The 5,795-nt window shown below is 39.9% G+C and overlaps 1 non-coding gene across 1 annotated transcript; it reads left to right on the top strand.

The window, feature by feature from the left end:
* The first annotated feature begins 4,700 nt into the window (after window positions 1-4,700).
* Window positions 4,701-5,506, top strand: LOC142864983 (18S ribosomal RNA). Its single transcript, XR_012915271.1, has one exon. It is a non-coding gene; the product is annotated as an 18S ribosomal RNA (ribosomal RNA).
* Window positions 5,507-5,795: the final 289 nt, after the last annotated feature.

Raw genomic sequence — 5,795 nt, forward strand, 5'->3', positions numbered from 1 at the left:
TGTTGATAAAGAAGGAAATGGGAGAGAGTTCCAGACAGATGGAGGGTAACATAAGGAAAGGTTTTCAAATTATGGAAAAGAACTGAAATATGTATAAGCTGAGGGGACAGAGCCATTAAAGAAAATTAAAAATCAAAAACTACAAGGAAGAATTAAATTTGTAAATGTAAGAAATAAAATCACAAAAGTAAAAAAATGTAATATAATATTTTTAGAACCTCAAAGTAGAGAAAGGACTTCTTAAATGGACAAAAGTAAGAAAGCCAAAAAGTAACCACACACAGATGATTTAAGAGATAAATGACTGACCAGACAGAAATATTTGCTAGACGAGTAATCCATAATACATAAAGAATTCCAACCATCAGTAAAAAAAAAGATAAGCAATTCACATGAAAAAAATCAGCAAAGAACTCTTCAATACAAATGGACAATTCAGAAGTTAAGATGTAAATGTTACTAATAAGCAATGAAAAGATGCTCAATCCTACTAGTAGTCAGGGAAGTAGAAAGTTGGTGCAAAAGTACTTGTGGTTTTGGACCCTGAATTTTAAATCATTATAACTAGGCTCAGACACATCTTTATTAATCAAAATAGGAACCATTATAATCAACACATTTTTGCCAACGAGAAATAAATTTGTTTATTCCTGTAGCATAAAAATCCACGCTTTGGGATTCAACGAACTCTTGGAAAGCAACTTTTGCATCCTCCTGGTTGTGGAAGCGTTTTCCCTGCAAAAAGTTGTTGAGATGCTTGAAGAAATGGTAGTTGGCTGGCGAAAGGTCAGGTGAAAATAGCAGATGAGGCAAAACTTTGCAGCCTAATTCGTTCAACTTTTGAAGCATTGGTTGTGTGACCCTAAAGTTGGGCATTGTCATGGAGAAGAAGCGTGCCCTTTCTGTTGATGCTGGTTGCAGTTTTCGGAGCATCTCACTGATTTGCTAAGCGTGGACTTCTCAGAAGGAATGGTCTTGCTAAGATTCAGAAAGCTGTAGTGGATCAGACCAGCAGCAGACCACCAAACAGTGATCATGACCTTTTTTTGGTGCAAGTTTGGCTTTGAGAAGTGCTTTGGAGCTGCTTCTTTTTTTTTTTTTTTTTTTTTTTGAGACAGAGTCTCACTTTGTTGTCCAGGCTAGAGTGAGTGCCGTGGCATCAGCCTAGCTCACAGCAACCTCAAACTCCTGGGCTCAAGTGATCCTTCTGCCTCAGCCTCCCAAGTAGCTGGGACTACAGGCATGTGCTACTATGCCCGGCTAATTTTTTATATATATATTTATATCAGTTGGCCAATTAATTTCTTTCTGTTTATAGTAGAGACGGGGTCTCGCTCTTGCTCAGGCTGGTTTTGAACTCCTGACCTTGAGCAATCCGCCCGCCTCAGCCTCCCAAGAGCTAGGATTACAGGCGTGAGCCACAGCGCCCGGCCTAGAGCTGCTTCTTGGTCCAACCACTGAGGTGGTCGTTGCTGGTTGTTGTATATGATCCACTTTTCAGTGCATATCACAATCCCATCAAGAAATTGTTTGTTGTTTTTTGCTCACAATAAGAGATGACACTTCAAAATGACGATTTTCAGTCAGCTCATGAGGCATCCACTTATCAGTCTTTTTCACCTTTCCAATTTGTTTCACATGCCAGACAACCGCAGAATGAATGGTCAACACTGAGTTCCTTGGCAACTCCTCCTATAATTATAAGAGGATCAGCTTCGATAAGTGGTCTCAGTTGGTTGTTTCAGCCTCCAATGGCCAGCCACTGTGCTCCTCTTCTTCAGGGCTCTTGTCTCCTTGTAAAACTTCTTGAACCACCACTGCACTGTACGTCCCTTCATTGATGTTGCGAGTTTTCTACACTGCTTTACGACTCATTTTGAACTCGATAAGAAAATCACTTGAATTTGCTTTTTGTATAACATCATTTCCATAATCTAACATAAACATAAAATAAATACTAATATAATATGCACAACCAATTAACCTCCTTTATAATTATCATTGCATTAACAATGAAACTAGGAATAACCCCCTTCTATTTCTGAGTCCCCAAAGTTACACTAGGAATTGCACTAATAGCAGGAATGCGCCTTCTAACATGACAAAAATTAGCCCCTATCTCTATTATACTCCAAATTTATCCATCAACAAATCTAAGTACCCTTCTACTAATCGCCCTACTATCAATCCTAGTAGGAGGTTGAGGAGAGCTAAACCAAACGCAACTCTGAAAAATTCTAGCCTACTCATCCATTGCTCACATGGGCTGAATAATGGCTATCCTTACATATTGTCCTTCTCCAACAACTCTAAACCTATTAATTTATTTAATGTTAACCATCATTATATTTACTATGTTGAACCTCAACACAAACACCACCACACTACCTCTACCAAATCTATGCAACAAAGCCCCAATAATTATCCTGACAATCCTTATCTCCCTACAATCCCTTGGAGGATTACCCCCACTCACGGGCTTCCTACCTACCTGAGTCATCATCCAAGAACTCCCAGAAAATAATAACATTATTATAGCCATCATGGCACTGCTAACCCTCTGTTTCTACATGCAACTAATTTACTCCACTTCCCTAACTATATTCCCAACATTTAACAACATAAAAATAAAATGGCAATTTCAATTCACAAAACAAACCCTACTTCTATCACCATTAATTATTTTATCTACTTTCTCCCTTCCTCTGCCACCAGCCTTCTCAATCATAAAGTAGAAATTTAGGTTAAATAGATCAAGAGCCTTCAAAGCCCTAAGAAAGTAGCCAATACTTAATTTCTGTAAACAAGGACTGCAAGACTTTATCCTACATCGTCTAAATGCAAATCAATTACTTTAATTAAGCTAAGTCCTCACCTAGATTGGTGGGCTCCAACCCCAGAAAATATTTAGTTAACAGCTAAATACCCTAGTCAACTAGCTTCAATCCATTTCTCCTGCCACTCAGGAAAAAAACGTGGGACAAGCCCCAGCAGAATTTAAGCTGCTCCTTTGAATTTGCAATTCAGTATGAAAATTCACCTCAGAGCCTGGTAAAAGAGGACTCAACCCATCTTTAGATTTGCAGTCTAATGCCTTACTCAGCCATTCTACCTGTACTTACATCCATCAACTGTTGATTCTACTCAACAAATCCCAAAGATTTTGGAACTCTCTACCTACTATTTGGGGCCTGCGCAGGAATAGTACCGACAGCCCTCAGCCTTCTCATGTGAGCAGAGCTTGGTCAACCAGGAACCCTACTAGGGGACGATCAAATTTTTAATGTCATTGTAACAGCTCATACCTTCGTTGTGATTTTTTTCATAGTGATACCCATTATGATTGGAGACTTTGGAACTGATTAGTTCCCTTAATAATTGGAGCCCCTGATATGGTGTTTCCTGAAATAAATAATATGAGCTCCTACCACCATCCTTCCTTTTCCTCCTTGCCTCTCCAATAGCAGAAGCAGGGACAGGGTGGACAGTACACCCCTGCAGCAGGGAACCTAGTGCACTCAGGATGCTCTGTGGCCCTAACCATTTCCTTTTTGCACTTAGCAGGAGTGTCCTCAATGTTAGGAGCCATTAACTTTATCACAACATTGATTAACATAAACCCCTGGCTATATCACAATGCCACACTCCCCTATTTGTGTGATCCGTAATGATTATAGCCGTGCTTTGACTGCTATCCCTAGCAGTTCTAGCACCTAATATGAAACTATATCTGGCATCTGGTTCTTACTTCCGGGCCCATAACAAATATGACTACTCACTCGTTCCCCTTAAATAAGACATCTCGATGGGTTGGTGACTGATTGGCCCACAACCAGGCATAACTAAGCTATCTTGCATTGGTATTTTTTAACACTTGGGGTTGCTTGGACTCACCACGGCCTACGCTGGCCCTCAGCCACTAGCTACACTGACTGTAGCTGAACTTAACACGTACATTCTTCACCCTCATAATTTCACAAAGGTGGTTATTTAATTCATGCTTGCAGGACATAAATCATTAAGAAACGCACGTACACTCACATGTACACTTAGTACCCAAATATCTACACAAACCCCTGTACCTGCCCCCTGTTCTAGATTTACACAGTTTTGGTCCATTCACTCCTGCCAAACCCCCAAAACAAGAGCTTCCCGCAATGCTTACTAAACTAGAACTTTTTCCACATTCATAAACCCACCTTAACCGTAACAAACCCCCCAGGAAAAAATCACCCCGAGTAAAATGCCTGCAATTCCAGCTAACTAACACTAGCATAATACTGTGACCCCCTCCTTTACTTGAAGGACTATTTCCAAACTTAATTATAAGTTCAACTAGAAGTGGCTTTTCAGCTGAACTCTCAATTAAACCCGTTTTAAAAAGCCTAATTTTTAGAGCAAATTTCAGGCTTTCTAGGCTGGAAAAAAAAATCCTTTTATTTGTAAGGTTCCTAAAAATAAGGCTTCAATACTGACAGCACTCAAGGCTTTTTCCACAGCCGGTATGGATTTAAGTTGATGTAGATTAAATCATGAAAGCAAGGCACTGAAAATGCCTAGACGGGTTCATATGACCCCATAAACACATAGGTTTGGGTCCAGCCTTTGGATCAGTGGTCAGCACAGCTGCAGTGCACATGGCTTGGCGACCCACGGGGGCAGCACAACTGACTGGCAGGCCACCGCGCCTGGCTCAGCCACACCCTGCAGACACAGCAGGGACAGAACTTAGGCAATAAACGAAAGTTTGACTAAACTCTACTGATGTCAGGGGTTGGTAGATTTCGTGCCAGCCACCGCGGTCATACGATTAACCCGAACTAATATAATCCGCCGCAAAGTGTGTTTAAGATTACTGCAAATAAAGTTAAATTTTATCTAATCCATAAAATGCTCCAGCTAAAATAAAAATAACCTACGAAAGTGACTTTAATATTCTGAAAACACGACAGCTAAGGCCCAAACTGGGATTAGATACCCCACTATGCTTAGCCATTAAAACCTAAGCAGCTGATAGATAAAACTATTCACCAGAGTACTATAAGCAACAGCTTAAAACTCAAATGACTTGGCGGTGCTTTATATCCCTCTAGAGGAGCCTGTTCTATAACCGATAAACCCTGATAAACCTCAATACCTCTTGCTAATTCAATCTATATACCACCATCCCCAGCAAACCCTATCAAGGCCCTAGAGTAAGCACAAATATTTGACATAAAAACGTTAGGTCAAGGTGTAGTCTATGAGGTGGAAAGAAATGGGCTACATTTTCTAATAGCAGAACAATATTTAACAGCAGACTTTAAGAAACTAAAGGCCAAAAGACAATTTAACAGTAAATTAAGAATAGAGAGCTTAATTGGATAGGGCCGTGAAGCAGGCACACACCGCCCATCACCCTCCTCAAATTTCTAATTACCAATTTCTTAATCACAACACACTCAAATCACAAAAAGAGATAAGTCCTAACAAGGTAAGCATACTGGAAAGTGTGCTTGGAGCATTCAAAGTGTAGCTTAAAGTCCCCCGCCTACACACGGAAGACTTCACAACAATGTGACCAACCACTTAGAAACTAAAACTAGCCTGATTTTTTTACCCCCACAACAAACCTAAACTTCAACTAAACCATTTACCATAAAAACAATAACAGCATAGGAGACAGAAATTTCACTCAGCGCTATAGAAAAAGTACCACAAAGGAAAGATAAAGAATATTCTAAAATACATAAAAGCAAAGCTCACCCCTTGTACCTTTTGCATAATGACTTAACTAGAATAATTTGACAAAAAGA

The sequence above is a fragment of the Microcebus murinus genome, chromosome 27 (genome assembly GCF_040939455.1).
Source record: "Microcebus murinus isolate Inina chromosome 27, M.murinus_Inina_mat1.0, whole genome shotgun sequence".
Classification (NCBI taxonomy): domain Eukaryota; kingdom Metazoa; phylum Chordata; class Mammalia; order Primates; family Cheirogaleidae; genus Microcebus; species Microcebus murinus.